The sequence below is a fragment of the Hordeum vulgare genome, chromosome 3H, assembly GCF_904849725.1.
Source record: "Hordeum vulgare subsp. vulgare chromosome 3H, MorexV3_pseudomolecules_assembly, whole genome shotgun sequence".
In the NCBI taxonomy this organism is placed as follows: domain Eukaryota; kingdom Viridiplantae; phylum Streptophyta; class Magnoliopsida; order Poales; family Poaceae; genus Hordeum; species Hordeum vulgare.
Genome location: NC_058520.1, coordinates 566,750,409 through 566,774,244, shown reverse-complemented (window position 1 = coordinate 566,774,244; position 23,836 = coordinate 566,750,409).

Sequence of the window (23,836 nt, the reverse complement as noted above, 5' to 3'; positions counted from 1 at the left end):
CAATATATCAGACCTCATCAATTACCAAAAATGGTTTAGGATGAATAGGTAGATGCAAAATGTGATTCAAAGTAAACACATGGTTCAAAATAGAATAGACTACTGCTGGAGTTATAGTTAGACCATTTTGCTCATTTGGTGCGCTTGCCATTGACAAATTCATACCGTGTGTATGCACACCTGGCTATCCTTAACAAAAGTAAATTGCTCATTGCTCTAGTACGTGTATGCTGCACCGAAGTGTATGCACGTAGGGATGACAATGTGAGCTACTAATTATTTACAACGTTGGTCTTATGTACAATATGCACATACTAATCTTTTTGTAAGGTATTCCTATCCATAGTTTGACGAATTTGACAAGGATTGTACGCCATCACGACATTCACATGATAATATTCATTAAATTGGTGTTGATGTTATTATCATCTCTTGGCCTCATGGGAAGCCACGTGCATAGTTTTTTCTAAGGCTTCACAAGATTTAGTTCCCACACAGCATTGGCATGTAGCACAAGCGCTGAATTGTTTTTTGCATTCATTTTTTTTCAAGTATATGTTTTTCCTTTCATGATGCATGGTTTAATATGCACTCGGAAGATATGATGTGATCATCTCTTCAGTTCCTCTCCCTTCCTATTACTCTTCGCTTCACACTACCTAGGATCTTACAATAATACATTATGCAATTATGCAAGCTTCGGGTTCCAATTTCCATTGTATGCCTTTTTAGCAATTCAAATGTACACATGTGTTACATGCAAAAAATGTATACATGTGTATTTGAATCACATCTTTTAAGATGTGATAAGATCTCTTTAATTTTCAAACAAATAATTTGTGTTTTTCTTATATTTTGAGAAAATATGCAAGTTCTCGAAAAAATACTGGCCTTGTTTCTCATGGGCCTATACCTCTCTCCAGCCTATATTCTTTCGTAGAAAACCTGCACTTGTTGAGCCTAAGATTTTAACTATCCTACATAAGCACTAAACACGGGCATTCCTCAAACCGGGTTGGGTTTCGGGCCGGGCTTGTAAAAGCCCGACGGTCAAAGTCTAGGCCCAAGCCCGGCCCAACCCCAAATATTTTTATTGTTTCATCCTATTATATTATAATTCTAGGATACTTTTTAAGCATTTACTTGTCGATTTATATAATTTTTGAGCACTAACCTAGTAACCCAGTGCCAAGTACCAGTTGGTGTTTTCTGCATGTTTTTGGCTTTTCAGAAATATTGTACCAAATGAAGTCCAAAAACCCCAAAACTTTTTAATATTTTTTCCCGACAAAATAAGGACCTTGAAGCTTAGGAGGAAGATCGGAGGGCACAAAAGGAGCCCCCCCCCCCAGCCAGCAAGGCGGGCCTAGGGGGTGGTCGCACCCTGATGGCTTGGAGCCACCTCCCAGCCCTCCAACCCTCGTTCTCCAGCTTAAAAATTCTCTAATGTCCCAAAAACCCTAGAAAGCCTCCCGAAACACGTTTTCTGCCGCCGCAAGTCTCTGTTCGGTCTTGACCATCTGGAGCCCTGTTCCGGTGCCCCACCGGAGGAGGGATCAATCACGGAGGGCCTCTACATCAACCTTGATGCTCCCATAGAGATGTGTGAGTAGTTCATTATAGACCTACGGGTTCGTAGTTAGTACCTAAATGACGGTCTATCTCTCTATGTTCTTCATTGCCATGATCACCGCGATTCATGCAGTGATCTATCTTATGTAATCACTCTTCTGCGATGTGTTTGTTGGGATCCGATGAATTATGGGTTTATGTTCAGATTATTCATGAATAGTATTTGAGTCTTCTCTGAATTCTTATATGCATGATTGTGATAGCTTCATAATTCTCTACGATCTGTTGATTTGGTTGGCCAACAAAATTGATTTATCTTCAGTGGGAGAGGTGTGTTGTAGTGGGTTCAATGTTGCGGTGCTTAATCCCAGTGACAGAAAGGGACATGACACATATTGTATTGCTTCCACTAAGGATAAAACGATGGTGTTCATTCGTATTAATTTGATTTACTTTGTCTACAGCATGTTATCATCCTCCAAGCATTACTTTGTTTTTACTTAATACTCTAGATGCATGCTAGATAGCGATCGGTGCGTGGAGTAACAGTAGTAAATGCAGAGAGGAGTCATTCTACTTGTTTTCGCACGTGATGCATATATGTACTGATCATTGTCATGAATAAATATTGCATAACTATGGGCTTTTATATCAATTGCCCAATAGTAGTTTGCCATCATATGCTTTCTATGAGAGAGAAGCCTCTAGCGAAAACTATGGCCCATGGGTCTATTCGCAAATATATTTACAAAAACTCTAAATATCGCGCTGACTTTTATTAGTTGTATTTAATTTTTATATTTAATATATTTAAACTATCTATCTATCACTACTTATCGCTTGCAAGTAACGAGTTCAAGGGGATTGGCAACCCTTTTGCCCGCGTTGGGTGCAAGTGTGTGCTCTTTTGTGTGTAGGCGTTGAAGACGGGAAATTACGTAGTCCTCCTATTGGTTTGATAGCCTTGGTTCTCACTGAGGAAAATACTTATCTTGACTGTGCTGCATCATCCCCTCCTATTCGGGAAAAATCCAAAGCAGATCACAAGTATCAGGAAGGATTTCTCGCGCCGTTTTCGGGGAGTGTCGCCAATTTCCTATCAAGTACCTACACACAAATTGTCATTCACTTGTTCTACTCTTTATTTGCTGTTATATTTTGTGTGCTGTAAAATTAAAAAATACAAAAAAATTATCTTTGTGCTTTACTTGTTTGCTTGTTACTATGGCTAGTTTAAATCCGGACATGCCCCTTCCTCCTCACTTGGGAGAAGGTTCCGAAGTTCTAGATTTCAAATACTTGGGCGATGAATCTTTAAAGGAAGCTTGTGATAGATTATTAGAAATACAAATGAGAGCTAATCCCAAGAGTCATATTAAATTATTTCTTGGAAACTTTTATGTTGGCTTACCACTATTTCATAGACATGTTTTGGATTCTATGTTTGAAAAAGACTTTCTTGGAAACTGTGCTTTTGACATTTACGAAAAGATGAAAAGTGTATTTGGACAATCAAAGATAGAGAACGTTGAACCTACCATATTGGTTAGCTACCATCAAGCCGAGCTAATAAAAGAAACTAAGGCCACTATGGAAACCAACCTTAGGGGGTTACACAATTCTCTACTAAAAATAATGGAAACATAGTGCTACAAAATAGGAGATTTGATACTTTAGAACAAAAGATGGATGCTCTTACTATTTTGAAAGATGAAATGGAAATTCTCAATGACAAATTGGAACAATTTTTTCATATTATTAATGACGGAAAAGAGAGCATAATTGTGAAGGGAAATAGACCCCTTGTTGCCATAGATGGTATTACTTGAAACTATGCGTTATGCCTAGCTAGAGGCGTAAAACAAGAAAGCTTGTTGGCAGGCAACTCAACAGTTATCTTATTTTTCTTTTTCTAATGTATATTTGTGTGATTTAACATGATTATTTGTACTGTAATGATTGTGTTTTATTTTTAAATTAGTGTTTGTGCCAAGTAAAGCCTTTGGGGTGATTTGAATGATAAATGGGAATGATGTTGTGAAAAAACAGAAACTTTTATGTCGAGTGCGCAATTTTTCTGATTTTACTCGAATGTCTTTTTGATTTGAACTGTTTAAACAGTATTTGTATACAAATTCCTTAGGTTATCCTAATTTTTCAGAATTTTCAGAGTTACAGAACTATGATATTTTTGGTGATCACTACAAACTGTTCTATTTTAGACACATTCTGTTTTGCTTGCATAGTTTGCTTATTTTGATGGTGCTATGGATTATATCGGGGTAATCAGTCGTGAAGAATTTAAAATACAGTAACTTATGCAATAGTAAAATATGAAACAATTTATAAAAATACCTATTTTTTATGGTTCGCCTATCATACTATAACCGATCTCATTAGTTTTGTGTTGAGTTTTATGTGCTGAAATTTTTAAGTTTTGGGTGTTATAACGATGGATGAAGGAATAAGGAGCGCCAAATATCCTAAGCTTCGGGATGCCCAAGGCACCGCAAGTCAAATTCTAGGAAGAATCAAGCGTCTAAGCTTGAGGATGCTCCGGAAGGCATCCCCTTTTTAGTCTCAATCCATGGGTATGTCACTTAGATCAAGATACATTTTTATTCATCACATGATATGAGTTTTGCTTGGAGCGTCGTGTACTATAGTTTGCTTTTGTTTTAGTTTTCCACAATAATTGTTTGCTCGATACACCCAATTGAGAGAGAGACATGTTTATCATGATTCGTTAGAATACTGTGTATGCTTCACTTATATCTTTTGAGCTAAGCAGTTGCTCTAGTGCTTTACTTATATCTTTTAGAGCATTGTGGCATATAGATTTTATAAAAATGATCGCACTCTCGTTCTTCACTTAAATTTGTTTGAGAGTTAATAAATAGGGATAGTAATTTGCATGGTTTATAGGACTAGTCAAAAAATATTAGGTATTCAAGAAGTGCATAATCAAAACCTTCACATAGCACATAAAAGAGGAATTGTGGGTTAATGATATTGATGTGGTAATATGAAAGGGCCTGAGTGCATGGTTGTTGGTTAGTAGAAATATCGATATTTAAAGGGTTTTAATTTGTTGTTAATCTAAATATTGGTTGTGGCATGGTGATGATATGTGAGCATTCTTATTCCCCATAGAAATCATATTGTTGTTTACGTCGGGGGCGTGCGATGGTTAACTCCTACCAACCTCCTCCCTAAGGGGCATGCAAGTAGTACTTTTCTTTGAGAGATCTAATAAAACTTTGTGATAAGTATGTGAGTTCTTTATGACTAATGTGAGTCCATGGATGTATGAACTCTCACCTCATCATATTTTCTAGCCTCTTCGGTTCTCTGTATCGCCCGTTCTCACCTCGAGGATCAGTGCAAACTTCGGCAGTGCATCCAAACCCCGATACACTCTGTTGCACATAAGCCACCTTATATTTTCTAAAAATAACCACCATACCTACCTATCATGGCATTTCCATAGCTATTCCTAGATATATTTCCATCCAACTTTCATCGTTACATCATAAGACTAGTACATTCATTGTCATATTTCTTTGCATGATCATGTAACTGACATAGTATTTGTGGCAAAGCCAGCGTTCATCATTGTTTACATGTTATGCTAGATCAATGCACATCCTGGTACACTCTCAAAGGCATTCATATTGAGTCATACTGTTTAGTAGTTTTTCTTCATATCAAGTTGTCGGTAAATAGATGTCCAAATACCCCAAAAGAATTTGATGATTTTTTCTGGACAAAATAAGGACTTGGAAGCTTCGACGGAACACCGGAGGACAGACGAGGCGCCCCCAAGGCAACAGGACACGTCCAGGTGGAGTGGCCATGTCCTGATGGATTGCGGCCACCTCCCAGCCCTCCAGCCCTTGTTCTATGGCGTATAAATTCTCTAATTTCACAAAAAACCTAGAGAGTCTCCTGAAACACTTTTCCCGTAGCTGCAAGTCTCTATTCCACCGCATGCAAATCTGGAGCCCTGTTCCGGTGCCCTGTTGGAGGGGGCTCGATCACAGAGGGCCTCTACATCAACCTTGTTGCTCCCATGGTGATGTCTGAGTAGTTCACCGCAAACATACGGGTCCGTTGTTTACCTAGATGGCTATCTTTCTCTCTCTCTCTCTCTCTCTCTCTCTCTCTCTCTCTCTCTTCTCTCTCCAACCCTCTCTTTCTCTCTCTCTATGTTCTTCGTTGCCATGATCACCGCGATTCCTGCGGTGATCTATCTTGTGTAATCACTCTTGTGCGGTGCCTGTGTTGGGATCCGATGAATTGTGGATTTATGTTCAGATTATTCATGAATACTATTTGAGTTTTCTCTAAATTCTTATATGCATGGTTGTGATAGTTTCACAATTATCTCCGATCTATTGATTTCGTATGGCGAACTAAATTGATGGGTCATTTACATTTCAGCCCCTAGCTCGAACCACCTACTCACATTTTCCCCTAATTCCGAAGTGTGCTCAAATTTTTCCCTCTTTCGTTAAGTGCGGTTATAGAAATGCCCTTCCGTACATCTTCGGTCCTGTCAAAGGCCTTTGACCGTTAAGGGTTATAGGTGACCGAGCTTCATGGAGCCCTTTATATTTGAGGATGGATTTCTCGAGTTTGAGGATGAATAGTATTATGTGTTAAAAAGCCTTAGATTTGTTTTTTTTGCACAATAGTCATTTCAACGCATTTCTTCCTAAAATTTACACACATGCGTGTTATGCCTTCATGTATATCTGTATTTTTTCAGATTTTTATGAATTGTAAAAATATGAATTTTGGATTTTTCAAAAACCGGCCTCCCTCCAAAAGGCTTTTTCATATTTATTTATTTTGTGTCCTGTTTTTTTCCTTTGTTTTCTTTTTTAATTTTTACGTTTTTATAATTTGATAACTTTTTATTTTTTTCAATACGCATCCTACATCTTTTGTAAATAAATAATATATTTTTACACGTTAAACATTTTTTGAAATACCTGACTCATATTTTTGTGAAAACATATGTTGTGATCCGTCCTTTTTTGTGTATACATTTTATAAAATACTTAACTCATTTATTTTTGAAAATATTAATGTCGACGTTTTTTCGTACATATTGTTCATTTTTCCTATAAACTGGGATTTGTTGTACACTTGTTCAAGATTTGTTTAGTGCATGATTGCCAACTCTCTCCTAATAGTGGTTTTTGAGCATTTTTGAATATGTCTTAAAAATTCACAATATGTGTTAGAAATTTCAATTATCATTAATATACTTTTTAATGCTATAAAAGTATTTTAATAAGTTAACAATTTGTATACACTATGCTATCATTTGAAATTAAATTATGGAAATTCTAGTATTTGGATATTTGTAAATATACATACAAATGAAAAGAAATAAATAATGCAATTTGGAAGAAACAACGGAAGCAAACACTAGGTTTTTAATATGTTAACATTTTTTCTGTTTTTTCTTTATTTTTTAGTTTTCCGGTTTTTTGTTTCTTTTGTTTTTTTTTCTAAGGTAATTTTTTCAAAATCTAAGTTCATATTTGAAATTTTTTGTTGAAATTAAGAAAATATTCTTGCTTTTATAAAAATGTTTTAAATTTCAAATTTGTTCATGTTTCAAAATTTGTTCACAATTCAAAAAATGTTCGCTGTTTCCAAATTTGTTAACAATAGGAAAAGTGTTCATAATTTTATAATTTTGTTCAGTAATTTGAAATATGTTCATATTTCAAAACAAATTCACAATTTAAAAAAGTTCACAGTTTCAGAATTTGTTCATAAATCATAAATTGTTCAGAATTTTAAAATTTTGTTCATGAATTTGATTTTTTTTCATGTTTCAATTTTTTTTCACGATCGATAAATGTTTACGCTTTCAAAATTTGATTCACAATTCAAAAACTGTTCCTAATTTTATAATTTGTTCATGAATTTGAAATTTCTTCGCAATTCCAAAATTTTTGGTGTATCAAAATTTGTTCACAATTTTATAATTTTGTTCATGAATTTGAAATTTGGTCATGTTTCAAAATTTGTTTACAATTCAAAAACTATTCATGGTTTCAAAATTTGATCGTAGTTCGAATTTTTTTCATAATATTATAATTTGGTTGACGAATTTCAAATTTGTTCATGTTTCAAAATTTGTTCAAAATTCGAAAAATAATGGCGGTTTCCAAATGTGTTCACAGTTCAAAAAATGTTCATAACTTTATAATTTATTTCAGGTTTCAACAAATGTTATCATTTTGTTCCTTTTTTAAATGTTTTGTTATTCCCAAAACTGTTCATGTTTTCACAAAATGTTCGAGTATTAAATATTTTGATCACAAATATGTAAATTTTCACGTTTCAGAAATTTGTTCACATTTCAAATAATATTATTGTTTCCAGAATTTGTTTAAAGTTTCAAAAAAAGTTCAGATACTTCATTATATGTTAATTTCTTTGCAATTTAAAAAATGTTCATGTTCTCATTTTAAAAAAATGTTCACGAATTTTCAAAAAATGTTATCATTTTCAAGATGTGTTTTCATAATGTTGCTCGTAGTTTCAGAAAAATTCTTACATATCGATTCTTTATTTTTTTCAGATTAATCTTCAACAGAAGTCATCTGGGCGGACTGGCTAGCAACACGTGCGTGTATACCGATTGTTTTGTCAATTTTTTACTGCACGTCAGACAAATGGGCCGGCCCAGATAAACGATCTTCTGTGTGGATCATCGTCCCTTCGCCGCAAAGAGCGGCACATAGGAGGTCCCTATGCATACTCCGCACAGAGGTGCAACTTTAGCACCTCCTATGAGCGCTTCATTGATTCCACCTATAGATTCCAACTTTAGCACAGAGGTTGTCATGCGGTGGTTTTTAGGGCTTTATTGATTCCAACTTTAGGACTGGCATCATGTAGATCCCTTGTAATTCCTTTTTACAGAGTACTGAAATTTTTAAGATGTTATCTTCAAGCTAGCTCATCCCAAAACATACCTCGCTGCTAGTTTCGCCACTAGTTGAGACTGTGCGTAGAGATAGCAATGGGACGAAGGACTGGTGATTCTTCCTGAGCTATTTTGTATCCTGAGCGAACAGGCTTTTATCCAGAACGAACACTGTACTTTGGCTTCGGTTTTACCAATTTTTCCTTTCTTTTTTTTGTTTTGTTGATTTACAGGTGTGAAGTGTGTGAACATTTTACAATAACAAAATATGAAAACCTTAATACAATTAATAAACGTTCACTGCATCCTAAAACAAATCAACCTGCATTTAAAAAGTTCTTCGTATATTTGAAAAATGTCCAATGTATATTAAAAAATGGTCAATGTGTCTTTAAGGATTGTTTATTTTGTTTCAAATTAGTACAGTGTGTTTTGCACAAAATATTCACTGTATATAATCTATTAACATGCCCTCAAAAAATATTGTTGTATAAAATAGATTTAGAAATGAAATAAAAATTCTCATACTGTTTAGAGAATATTGAATGTGCATTTCTAGCAAAGTAAAATAAAATGATGAACTGAAATAAAAATGGAGAAATAAAAGGAGAAAAGAGAAAGAGGTGAAATAAAAAAACAGAAAAACAGAAAAAACTCAACATTACTAGAGCTAGGCCAACGGAAACTGTGACAAAGCCATCGAGTAGGCCGGTCCGATGTCCATCATTTTAAACTTTAGCCCTTTGATTGGACCCTCGCATGCGTCAAATAGTGTTTTCTCCTAACTAAAGCTTTTAGCGCCGGATGTTTTCTTTGTTAGGCATGTCACAAAAGCTTTATTGAATTGGCACAACATTTACATGGGCGAACAAAAGATCACCCGGGTGGCCTAACCATACATGACAGCCGATCGAGCAAGTGTTTGCAAGGTTGTGAGTCTCAAAATTCGAGGATATAAACTCTTATCGGATAATGCATGACTAAAACTTACTAGAAAAAGCTATCATTTCCCGCACTACCGCTCCATACAACGTCTATATTCCTTCTTTCGTTGCAGCCACCGCAACCTTGCGGTTAGAGGCAACATAAACTTTGTGGATGTACAAACCTTTCGCAACTGCCATTGCCTCCATGATAGCTAGGGTCTCTAGGACTTTTGGGTCGTCATATTTCTGAAGAACACTGCGGAAGCTCCTTGAAAGCTCCTTGAAGAACACTGCGGAAGCTCCTTGCGGAAGCTCCTTGAAAGACCAGATGGTGCCAATAGCTCCGAAGCCTCTTGCTCGGGAGACCGCTACGTCGACACTAATTTTTTTGCGCCATTTGCTTTTTGTGGCGCGTGAAGAGCTCCTGGTATGGTGCGGCCCATCACGAGGCACATAAGCGAATCAACCACCAACAAACACCTCCCTACGCACATGCTTCATTTTGACCGGTCAGGTCAACCGTCGACTTTAAAAAAAACAAAAAAAAGAACAATTCAAATAAAAATTTAAAAAATTCGTGAATGTAAAAAATATCCACAAACTTAAAAAAAAAGTTCATGAATTTGAAAAAAAACCATAGTTCTCAGAAAAACTTTATTGAGTTCGAAAAAAGTTCACTAATTTGGGAAAAAACTTCATGGAATTTTTTAAATCATTTTGTATAGGAAAAATATTTTATCAAATTTGAAAAATAGTTTACACATTTTATAAAATGTTCATCGAATTAGAAACATGTTAATTGAATATTCAAAATAAAGTTTTTTGATTTTGATAAAAGTTCACCAAATTAGAAAATAGTTAATATATTTTTAAAAAACTCTTCAAATTTCAAAAATGTTCATAAAAAATCAGGTGAAATTTTTCTATCAAATTAGAAGAAAAAAGAAAAAGAAAAGAGTAAAGAAACAAGAGCAAAGGAAAGAAAAAAAAGCAAAAAAGCAAAAGAAAATTAAGAACAAGAAAGGGAAGAAGATCTACATTGTTGTCGCATGTTACATTGAACCCCTGCGGCGCTGGTTCGAATCCCACCAAACACATTTACTCGTGTAGCTTTTTTACGGGCTTAGACATAGAAGATAAAAGCTAGCTGGGTCGACCCACCACGGGGGCGCTTCAGTCGCTTGTTTGTAAAATACACTGTAACAAGTGCGTGAAGTGCCAAATATGAACCGCCGTTTATCTTGTTCACTAGCATGCTACTTAGTTTTAAAAAATGGTTCCAGAAAACAAAACGTAATCTAGTTATCTTATAGATTTATTTGTCATGGAAATCATTTCTTTTAGAAAAATATGAATTTCAATGTTTTTTTGGAAAAATCATGAATTTCATAAATGTTCTTGAATTCTAAAACTTTCATGAATTGCATAAATGTTTGTGAATTTAGGAAAGTTTGTGATTTATAAAAAAATTGCACTTTTTTGAAAAAGTTTTGTATTTTTATAAAAATCATAATTAAATATAATATGAATTCATAAATTTAAATGCTATGTATGTATTTTGAAAAACTAAAAATAAATAGATAAAAATTTGACCTATGTATATATATATACACATACGTACGTACATACATACACACACACATATGAAATGTAAAATTACGGTGCATTGGCTTTCGTTATCTGTGTTTGTGATTTAGGTTAGGGATGAGCACATGCAAATCATAGTTTTTTTTTCTTCTAATGTGTTGTTTTGCTCACACCTTTCAAATCTGGTGGGCTTACCACCACACTACGCAACACCATATTTCACCTTAACATAGACTAGAAATCAGCAAGTAAATACATTACAGATAATTACGCAGCACATGAACACATTAAACATGACTAAACACTAGGCCATAGCAGAGTTTAAAGACACTAGGCGCATCACATGTCCATGCACAACTTCACGGTGGTATTCCTTGACCAAAATATACAGTTTAACACCAAGCTCGGCAATAATAGACATACATCACGACTTGGTAGCTAGGCCTTGGCAGATGAATTTGTAGCATATGTATGTGGTGATTGTAGAGTTCGTGGAGCCGTTGATCTGCACTTTCAGCCCGAGGTTGGAGAGATTTATCACAAGGAGGTCTCTTGAGACGATATCTTGTGCTTGCAACAAAAGTGGTGTCATCCCCTGTCGAGCACAATCTGGTCCCGAAACCTTTTCACCCGCACGGAGTAGTTGCACGTCTCAATTTAGCATGTGTGGGAGGGGTATGTAGACCCTACTCTTGATCAACGACTAGAATGACCTCGGGATGAAGAGCATGTCAATGCCCTTAGTGTTGGTGATTGGCACATAGAACCATTGAGGCTCAGGTGGTGTAGGATCAAGACCAAGCCTTGGTCGTCGACCTAGCATTGACATGGGCTTCATCATCTCCGATGCCTTCTCCATCTTATACCACTTTTTGTGTATGGTCTAGTCCTCCACGCCTTGTACAAACACACGAGCACACCCAAATTGATCCCAATTGGTCTTGATGATCTTGTCAGTTTCGAATGATAGTAGTTAGTGTTGGAGAACGTCGCATGGGAAACAAAATTTTCCTACGCGCACGAAGACCTATCATGGTGATGCCCATCTACGAGAGGGGATGAGTGATCTACGTACCCTTGTAGATCGTACAGAAGAAGCGTTAGAGAACGCGGTTGATGTAGTGGAACGTCCTCACGTCCCTCGATCCGCCCCGCGAACAATCCCGCGATCAGTCCCACGATCTAGTACCGAACGGACGGCACCTCCGCGTTCAGCACACGTACAGCTCGACGATGATCTCGGCCTTCTTGATCCAGCAAGAGAGACAAAGAGGTAGAAGAGTTCTCTGGTAGCGTGACGGCGCTCCGGAGGTTGGTGATGATCTTGTCTCAGCAGGGCTCCGCCCGAGCTCCGCAGAAACACGATCTAGAGGAAAAACTATGGAGGTATGTGGTCGGGCAGCCGTGAGAAAGTCGTCTCAAATCTGCCCTAAAAGCCCCATATATATAGGAGGAGGGAGGGGGACCTTGCCTTGGGGTCCAAGGGACTCCCAAGGGGTCGGCCGAGCCAAGGGGGGGAGGACTCCCCCCCCCAAACCGAGTTGGACTTGGTTTGGTGGGAGGAGTCCCCCTCCCTTCCCACTTCTTCCCTCTTTTTTTTTTTTTCTTTTCCTTTGATTTTCTTATCTTGGCGCATAGGCTCCCTTGGGGCTGTCCCACCAGCCCACTAAGGGCTGGTGTGTCCCCCAAAAGCCTATGGGCTTCCCGGAGTGGGTTGCCCCCCTCCGGTGAACTCCCGGAACCCATTCGTCATTCCCGGTAACTCCGAAAACCTTCCGGTAATCAAATGAGGTCATCCTATATATCAATCTTCGTTTCCGGACCATTCCGGAAACCCTCGTGACGTCCGTGATCTCATCCGGGACTCCGAACAACATTCAGTAACCAACCATATAACTCAAATACGCATAAAACAACGTCGAACCTTAAGTGTGCAGACCCTGCGGGTTCGAGAACTATGTAGACATGACCCGAGAGACTCCTCGGTCAATATCCAATAGCGGGACCTGGATGCCCATATTGGATCCTACATATTCTACGAAGATCTTTATCGTTTGAACCTCAGTGCCAAGGATTCGTATAATCCCGTATGTCATTCCCTTTGTCCTTCGGTATGTTACTTGCCCGAGATTCGATCGTCAGTATCCGTATACCTATTTCAATCTCGTTTACCGGTAAGTCTCTTTACTCGTTCCGTAATACAAGATCCCGCAACTTACACTAAGTCACATTGCTTGCAAGGCTTGTGTGTGATGTTGTATTACCGAGTGGGCCCCGAGATACCTCTCCGTCACACGGAGTGACAAATCCCAGTCTTGATCCATACTAACTCAACTAACACCTTCGGAAATACCTGTAGAGCATCTTTATAGTCACCCAGTTACGTTGCGACGTTTGATACACACAAAGCATTCCTCCGGTGTCAGTGAGTCATATGATCTCATGGTCATAGGAATAAATACTTGACACGCAGAAAACAGTAGCAACAAAATGACACGATCAACATGCTACGTCTATTAGTTTGGGTCTAGTCCATCACGTGATTCTCCTAATGACGTGATCCAGTTATCAAGCAACAACACCTTGTTCATAATCAGAAGACACTGACTATCATCGATCAACTGGCTAGCCAACTAGAGGCATGCTAGGGACGGTGTTTTGTCTATGTATCCACACATGTAAATGAGTCTTCATTCAATACAATTATAGCATGGATAATAAACTATTATCTTGATATAGGAATTATAATAATAACTATACATTTATTATTGCCTCTAGGGCATAATTCCAACAGTCTCCCACTTGCACTAGAGTCAATAATCTAGCCCTCACATCACTATGTGAATTACATTGTAATAAATCTAACACCCATACAGTTCTGGTGTTGATCATGTTTTGGCCGTGGAAGAGGTTTAGTCAGCGGGTCTGCTACATTCAGATTCGTGTGCACTTTGCATATATTTACGTCCTCCTCCTCGACGTAGTCGCGGATGAGGTTGAAGCGTCGTTTGATGTGTCTGGTCTTCTTGTGAAACCTTGGTTTCTTTGCTAAGGCAATGGCACCAGTGTTGTCACAGAACAAGGTTATTGGATCCAGTGCACTTGGCACCACTCCAAGATCCGTCATGAACTGCTTCATCCAGACACCCTCCTTAGCCGCCTCCGAGGCAGCCATGTACTCTGCTTCACATGTAGAATCTGCTACGACGCTTTGCTTGGAACTGCACCAGCTTACTGCACCCCCATTAAGAATAAATACGTATCCGGTTTGCGACTTAGAGTCGTCCGGATCTGTGTCAAAGCTTGCATCAACGTAACCCTTTACGGCGAGCTTTTCATCACCTCCATACACGAGAAACATCTCCTTAGTCCTTTTCAGGTACTTCAGGATATTCTTGACCGCTGTCCAGTGATCCACTCCTGGATTACTTTGGAACCTGCCTGCCATACTTATGGCCAGGCTAACATCCGGTCTAGTGCACAGCATCGCATACATAATAGAACCTATGGCTGAAGCATAGGGGACGGAGCGCATATGCTCTCTATCTTCATCAGTTGCTGGGCACTGAGTCTTACTCAATCTCGTACCTTGTAACACCGGCAAGAACCCTTTCTTGGACTGTTCCATTTTGAATCTCTTCAAAACTTTATCAAGGTATGTGCTTTGTGAAAGTCCTATCAGGCGTTTTGATCTATCCCTATAGATCTTAATGCCTAGAATGTAAGCAGCTTCTCCTAGGTCCTTCATAGAGAAACTTTTATTCAAGTAACCTTTTATGCTCTCCAAAAGCTCTACGTTGTTTCCAATCAGTAATATGTCATCCACATATAATATTAGAAACGCCAGAGAGCTCCCACTCACTTTCTTGTAAATACAAGATTCTCCAACCACTTGTATAAACCCAAATGCTTTGATCACCTCATCAAAGCGCTTGTTCCAACTCCGAGATGCTTGCACCAGTCCATAAATGGATCGCTGGAGCTTGCACACCTTGTCAGCATTTTTAGGATCGACAAAACCTTCGGGTTTTATCATATACAACTCTTCCTTAAGGAAACCGTCAAGGAACGCCGTTTTGACATCCATCTGCCAGATTTCATAATCGAAAAATGCAGCTATTGCTAACATGATTCTGACGGACTTAAGCATCGCTACGGGAGAGAAAGTCTCATCGTAGTCAATTCCTGGAACTTGTGAAAAACCCTTTGCCACAAGTCGAGCTTTATAAACGGTCACATTACCGTCAGCGTCCGTCTTCTTCTTAAAGATCCATTTGTTTTGAATAGCCTTGCGGCCCTCAGGTAGTATCTCCAAAGTCCACACTTTGTTCTCATACATGGATCCTATCTCGGATTTCATGGCTTCTAGCCATTTGTTGGAATCTGGGCCCACCATTGCTTCTTCATAATTTGCAGGTTCATTGTTGTCTAACAACATGATTGACAAGACGGGATTACCGTACCACTCTGGAGCAGCGCGTGATCTCGTCGACCTGCGTGGTTCAACAGAAACTTGAACTGGAGTTTCATGATCATTATCATTAACTTCCTCCTCAACCGGTGTCGCAACGACAGAGGTTTCCCCTTGCCCTGCGCCACCATCCAGAGGGATGAGAGGTTCGACAACCTCGTCAAGTTCTATCTTCCTCCCACTCAATTCTCTCGAGAGAAACTCCTTCTCGAGAAAAGTTCCATTTTTAGCAACAAACACTTTGCCCTCGAACTTGAGATAGAAGGTGTACCCAACTGTCTCTTTTGGGTAACCTATGAAGACGCACTTTTCCGCTTTGGGTTCCAGCTTTTCAGGCTGAAGCGTTTTGACATAAGCATCACATCCCCAAACTTTAAGAAACGACAACTTTGGTCTTTTGCCATACCACAGTTCGTATGGTGTCGTCTCAACGGATTTTGATGGTGCCCTATTTAAAGTGAATGCAGCTGTTTCTAATGCATAACCCCAAAACGATAACGGCAAATCAGTAAGAGACATCATAGATCGCACCATCTCTAACAAAGTACGATTACGACGTTCGGACACACCATTACGCTGTGGTGTTCCAGGCGGTGTTAACTGCGAAACAATTCCACATTGTCTTAAGTGAGCACCAAACTCGAAACTCAGATATTCACCCCCACGATCAGACCGTAGGAACTTGATCTTCTTGTTACGATGATTTTCCACTTCACTCTGAAATTGCTTGAACTTTTCAAATGTTTCAGACTTGTGCTTCATCAAATAGACATAACCATATCTACTTAAATCGTCAGTGAAGGTGAGGAAATAACGATATCCGCCGCATGCCTCCACGCTCATTGGGCCACACACATCGGTATGTATGATTTCCAACAAGTCACTTGCACGCTCCATTGTTCCGGAGAACGGAGTCTTAGTCATCTTGCCCATGAGGCATGGTTCGCACGTGTCAAGTGAATCAAAGTCAAGTGACTCCAAAAGTCCATTAGCATGGAGTTTCTTCATGCGCTTTACACCAATATGACCTAAGCGGCAGTGCCACAAAAATATGGCGCTATCATTGTTTACTCTAACTCTTTTGGTCTCAATGTTATGTATATGTGTATCGCTATCAAGATTCAATATGAACAATCCTCTCACATTCGGTGCATGACCATAAAAGATGTTACTCATAGAAATAGAACAACCATTATTCTCAGACTTAAAAGAGTAACTGTCTCGCAATAAACAAGATCCAGATATAATGTTCATGCTCAACGCAGGCACTAAATAACAATGATTTAAGTTCATCACTAATCCCGATGGTAGTTGAAGTGACACTCTGCCGACGGCGATTGCATCAACCTTGGAACCGTTTCCTACGCGCATCGTCACTTCGTCTTTCGCCAGCCTTCGTCTATTCCGCAGTTCCTGTTTCGAGTTGCAAATATGAGCAACAGAACCGGTATCAAATACCCAGGCACTACTACGAGAGCCCGTTAAGTACACATCAATAACATGTATATCAAATATACCTGATTTTTCTTTGCCCGTCTGCTTATCTGCCAGATACTTGGGGCAATTGCGCTTCGAGTGACCCATACCCTTGCAATAGAAGCACTCTGTTTCAGGCTTAGGTCCAGCTTTGGGTTTCTTCGGCGGATTGGCAACAGGCTTGCCGCTCTTCTTCGAATTGCCCTTCTTGCCTTTGCCGTTTCTCTTGAAACTAGTGGTCTTGCTCACCATCAACACTTGATGCTCTTTACGGAGTTCAGACTCTGCGACTTTCAGCATCGCAAACAACTCGCCGGGAGACTTGTTCATCCCTTGCATGTTGTAGTTCAACACAAAGCCTTTATAGCTTGGCGGCAGTGATTGAAGGATTCTGTCAGTGATAGCTTCTTGCGGGAGTTCAATCCCCAGGTCAGCTAGGCGGTTTGAGTACCCAGACATTTTGAGCACATGTTCACTGACAGACGAGTTTTCCTCCATCTTGCAAGCATAGAATTTATCGGAGGTCTCATACCTCTCGATCCGGGCGTTCTTCTGAAAGATAAACTTCAACTCCTGGAACATCTCAAATGCTCCATGACGCTCAAAGCGACGTTGAAGTCCCGGTTCCAAGCCATACAAGACTGCACATTGAACTATTGAGTAGTCCTCCTTACGTGCTAACCAAGCGTTCTTAACATCCTGATCAGCCGTAGCGGGTGGTTCATCCCCTAGCGCAGCATTAAGGACATAATCCTTCTTTCCAGCTTGTAAGATTAGCTTAAGATTATGAGCCCAGTCTACAAAGTTGCTTCCATCATCTTTGAACTTAGCTTTCTCTAGGAACGTATTAAAATTCAGGATGACACTTGCGTGAGCCATGATCTACAACACAAATATATTCAAAGTGGACTTAGACTATGTTCAAGATAATTAGAGTTCAACTTAATCAAATTATATGCTAAACTCCCACTCAAAAAATACATCTCTCTAGTCATTTGAGTGGTTCATGATCCACTTACACTATCCCGAGTCCGATCATCACGTGAGTCGAGAGTAGTTTCAGTGGTAAGCATCCCTATGCTAATCATATCAACTATATGATTCATGATCGACCTTTCGGTCTCATGTGTTCCGAGGCCATGTCTGCACATGCTAGGCTCGTCAAGCTTAACCCGAGTGTTCCGCGTGCGCAACTGTTTTGCACCCGTTGTATGTGAACGTTGAGTCTATCACACCCGATCATCACGTGGTGTCTCGAAACGACGGACTGTAGCAACGGTGCACAGTCGGGGAGAACACAATTTAGTCTTGAAATTTTAGTGAGATATCACCTCATAATGCTACCGTCGTTCTAAGCAAAATAAGGTGCATAAAAGGATTAACATCACATGCAATTCATAAGTGACATGATATGGCCATCATCACGTGCTTCTTGATCTCCATCACCAAAGCACCGGCACGATCTTCTTGTCACCGGCGCCACACCATGATCATCCATCAACGTGTCGCCATCGGGGTTGTCGTGCTACTTATGCTATTACTACTAAAGCTACACCCTAGCAAAATAGTAAACGCATCTGCAAGCACAAATATGTTAGTATAATGACAACCCTATGGCTCCTGCCGGTTGCCGTACCATCGACGTGCAAGTCGATATTTCTATTACAACATGATCATCTCATACATCCAATATATCACATCACATCATTGGCCATATCACATCACAATCATACCCTGCAAAAACAAGTTAGACGTCCTCTAATTTTGTTGTTGCATGTTTTACGTGGTGACCAAGGGTATCTAGTAGGATCGCATCTTACTTACGCAAACACCACAAGGGAGATATATGAGTTGCTATTTAACCTCATCCAAGGACCTCCTCGGTCAAATCCGATTCAACTAAAGTTGGAGAAACCGTCACTTGCCAGTCATCTTTGAGCAAAGGGGGTTACTCGTAACGATGAAACCAGTCTCTCGTAAGCGTACGAGTAATGTTGGTCCAAGCCGCTTCAATCCAACAATACCGCGGAATCAAGAAAAGACTAAGGAGGGCAGCAAAACGCACATCACCGCCCACAAAACCTTTTGTGTTCTACTCGAGAAGACATCTACGCATGAACCTAGCTCTGATACCACTGTTGGAGAATGTCGCATGGGAAACAAAAATTTTCCTACGCGCACGAAGACCTATCATGGTGATGCCCATCTACGAGAGGGGATGAGTGATCTACGTACCCTTGTAGGTCGTACAGCAGAAGCGTTAGAGAACGCGGTTGATGTAGTGGAACGTCCTCACGTCCCTCGATCCGCCACGCGAACAATCCCGCGATCAGTCCCACCATCTAGTACCGAACGGACGGCACCTCCGCGTTCAGCACACGTACAGCTCGACGATGATCTCGGCCTTCTTGATCCAGCAAGAGAGACGGAGAGGTAGAAGAGTTCTCCGGCAGTGTGACGGTGCTCCGGAGGTTGGTGATGATCTTGTCTCAGCAGGGCTCCGCCCGAGCTCCGCAGAAACATGATCTAGAGGAAAAACTATGGAGGTATGTGGTCGGGCAGTCGTGAGAAAGTCGTCTCAAATCTGCCCTAAAAGCCCCATATATATAGGAGGAGGGAGGGGGACCTTGCCTTGGGGTCCAAGGGACTCCCAAGGGGTCGACCGAGCCAAGGGGGGGGGAGGACTCCCCCCCCAAACCGAGTTGGACTTGGTTTGGTGGGAGGAGTCCCCCTCCCTTCCCACTTCTTCCCTCTTTTTTTTCTTTTCCTTTGATTTTATTATCTTGGCGCATATTCTCCCTTGGGGCTGTCCCACCAGCCCACTAAGGGCTGGTGTGTCCCTTAAAAGCCTATGGGCTTCCCCGGAGTGGGTTGCCCCCCTCCGGTGAACTCCCGGAACCCATTCGTCATTCCCGGTACATTCCCGGTAACTCCGAAAACCTTCCGGTAATCAAATGAGGTCATCCTATATATCAATCTTCGTTTCCGGACCATTCCGGAAACCCTCGTGACGTCCGTGATCTCATCCGGGACTCCGAACAACATTCGGCAACCAACCATATAACTCAAATACGCATAAAACAACGTCGAACCTTAAGTGTGCAGACCCTGCGGGTTCGAGAACTATGTAGACATGACCCGAGAGACTCCTCGGTCAATATCCAATAGCGGGACCTGAATGCCCATATTGGATCCTACATATTCTACGAAGATCTTTATCGTTTGAACCTCAGTGCCAAGGATTCGTATAATCCCGTATGTCATTCCCTTTGTCCTTCGGTATGTTACTTGCCCGAGATTCGATCGTCAGTATCCGTATACCTATTTCAATCTCGTTTACCGGCAAGTATCTTTACTCGTTCTGTAATACAAGATCCCGCAACTTACACTAAGTCACATTGCTTGCAAGGCTTGTGTGTGATGTTGTATTACCGAGTGGGCCCCGAGATACCTCTCCGTCACACGGAGTGACAAATCCCAGTCTTGATCCATACTAACTCAACGAACACCTTCGGAGATACCTGTAGAGCATCTTTATAGTCACCCAGTTACGTTGCGACGTTTGATACACACAAAGCATTCCTCCGGTGTCAGTGAGTCATATGATCTCATGGTCATAGGAATAAATACTTGACACGCAGAAAACAGTAGCAACAAAATGACACGATCAACATGCTACGTCTATTAGTTTGGGTCTAGTCCATCACGTGATTCTCCTAATGACGTGATCCAGTTATCAAGCAACAACACCTTGTTCATAATCAGAAGACACTGACTATCATCGATCAACTGGCTAGCCAACTAGAGGCATGCTAGGGACGGTGTTTTGTCTATGTATCCACACATGTAAATGAGTCTTCATTCAATACAATTATAGCATGGATAATAAACTATTATCTTGATATAGGAATTATAATAATAACTATACATTTATTATTGCCTCTAGGGCATAATTCCAACAGTTAGGATTAATGTTACTTGTCGTCGAAATTACAGTTGACAATATGAAAGGCAATATGCATTGATTAAGCCCATAATCCAATGGCAATGGTCATGATCAGTGAATTAATCAAGTCTATGCCCAACGATAGTGTCCTTGATCAGTACATTGATGAAGGTTGTTGCCCAAGGACAATGACCTTGGTCAATACAATAATTAAGGTCATAGCCCAATGGTAGTGGCCATGATCAATGCACTGATTAAGCCTTAGGACCAATGGCATTGGCCATGTTAGTGCACATTTTTCCTACTATCATGCACATTTTTTCTACCATTACCCACATTTTTCCTATACATCCAGAATTGTGCTACCCAGATCATAGACATACACTTGTCCTACTAGCATACATTCACTTCCTACTCGGATTATAGGATGTGTGTCACAAACTTTCTATTCATATTAAAGCCATGCATGTAAGCATGATAGTAGGCTAGCGTGAGAAAGCAATGATGCGCTAGGATAGGACCAAAGCATGGAGGCAAAATAAAACAAAAGTAATAGATCATGGAGAACTTGGATTCGTATTGAATCGAAATGATAGAAAACAAATAGGATGAATCAAATCGATTGGATTCAAACCGAATTCGACCCAATTCGAGTTGGATAGTAGCAGCAAATCCTAACTGTCAAAGAAGGGGTGCAAATTTACTTATAGGCCACGGAGGCGACGTAGATGAACGTACACAGGCCACTGTCGAAGCTGGAATGAAGCCTGATGGGTGGGAAAGACCGATCGGTGATGATGACCGGACCATTGAAGTGCCCAGTATCGAGGTCGTTGACAATGTTCACTACATGAATTGGCTTCTTTGCTGTCTGCCATAAAGAAGTTTGTCGTTTGCTAGCTGACAACCCCACTTCCGGCACTGAAAGTCACGGTAATGAGCTTATCTGCCGTGTGCAAGGGAACCACGGACAACAAAGAAGTTTGTTGGCCGTTTTCCTAGCAGAGGTGAAGGTAAAAGCTATAGACGACAAATAACGGCAGTTAGCCCCGTTAGGTGGCTCACGACAGACTTTGTCGTCTTCCTGCTGATGACAAACGAAGGCCTACATTTGTTGTCTTCCTTACCTCAGCAGTACTGTGGCTTGACGTCACTCCTGCTCCATCTTTGCCATTTGCCGGGCATATCTTTGACGTCTGCGAGCAGACGTCAAAATGACCAAATGGGTCACACCTGTGCTCCTAGGTTGCACAATTTGCTGTCACATGTCACCTTTGTCGTCTGCATGTTGGCTTTGTCGTCCGCAGGTAGACAACAAAGTGCCTATATTACCCTTTTTTATTTGTTTTCTGTTATTTCCCTGCATATTCACAACACATATATGATATATAAAGTTCACGACACATATATGATATTTAGTGAGCTAGGCCAGATGAAAAGAACCAATACATATTAAAAGAACCACTACATACAGAGTTTAATAGTGTTCATCCATATATACATACATATAGTTCCATATTTTTCATAAACACAAATCAAAACAAAAACTAAAGCACTCCACCAATGCGAGCTTCCCATGAAGTGAATCAAATCTGCAAAATGGGAATAAGAAAGTTAAAGAAATAGTAGAAGAAGGAGTAGTACAAAAAGAAGAAGAAGAGAACGAATAAGACTAAAGAAGTAGTAGTAGTAGAAGAAGAAGAATAAGAAGAATAAGAAGAAGAAAGAGAAGGAAATAATAAGAAGAAAGAAAGAAGAAGCTCATCTTTCTTCTCTTCTTCTAACTTTTTATCCTTTTTCTTCTCATTCTTCTTCTTTTATTATTTATTTTTCTTCTCTTTCTTCTTCTATTCTTTATTTTTCTCATCTTCCTTGATTTTCTTCTTATTATTCCTTGTTTGTGTCATTTTATATCTAAATTAGGTAATTATGCCATTTTAGAGCTAACTAAGATTATTATGTCATTTTGGAGGAAAATAAGCTAAGTATATGACATTTATGAGCTAACCAAGGTTATTATGCCACTTTTTACTTAATTAAGCTAATTATGTTATAAATGAACTAAATAAGCTAATTATATCATTTTGGCTAACTAGCATGTACGAAGCTAAGTATGCATTTCTTAAGAAAAACATAGAGAAAACTTACCATCCTAGTCATCACGGATGTGAAGCACTTGGGTTCCTCGGGTCGCTTTCACCGGGAGAAGGGAGGTGAGCAATGCGGCTCGAGATTTATGCTGCACCAAAGATCATTTGCAATGTATTATTAGCATGATGACACTCAAATGTTAAGACTATTAACTAATGAGCATTCAAATGACACTCACCGTAACTAGCGCAGTAATGACTCGCATCGGCGTAGGGGTCTGACCGGTCTTCTCGCACACAGACTCCACATTTGGTTTTCACAAGTCATTCATGCTAGTTAGTAATGAAACGAACATTACATGCATGATTTGGCTAATATGAAAGAAGAAACTTACCACGAGGAGCTCGTACATGGCCCGGTGAGCCGCCTCATTCCGTGCCCTCTCCTCCTCCAACAACCGATCCGTCTTCTCCTCCGCTGCCAATTCCTTCTCCTTCGCACCCGGTTCCTCTCCTGCAGAAGTGTGTAGGCTCTCTCTCTCTCTCTCTCTCTCTCTGTGTGTGTGTGTGAAGAGCAGCCCTGCAACACCACTCTTCGTTAGCATTTTAATCATTGATGGCCACACATACAATGTAATGGAGGAAAGATATCTGAGTCCGCATAACTAACCTCTATGGCAAGATCGACTGGCCATGGACGAGTAATTATCTTAGGATAGGAGCTCCTTTGGCACGCCTTGATCTCCATGAGAGTGAGAGGGACAACGTTAAGTTGTTGAAGATATACAATAAAATGGCATGCCATTCTTCAAC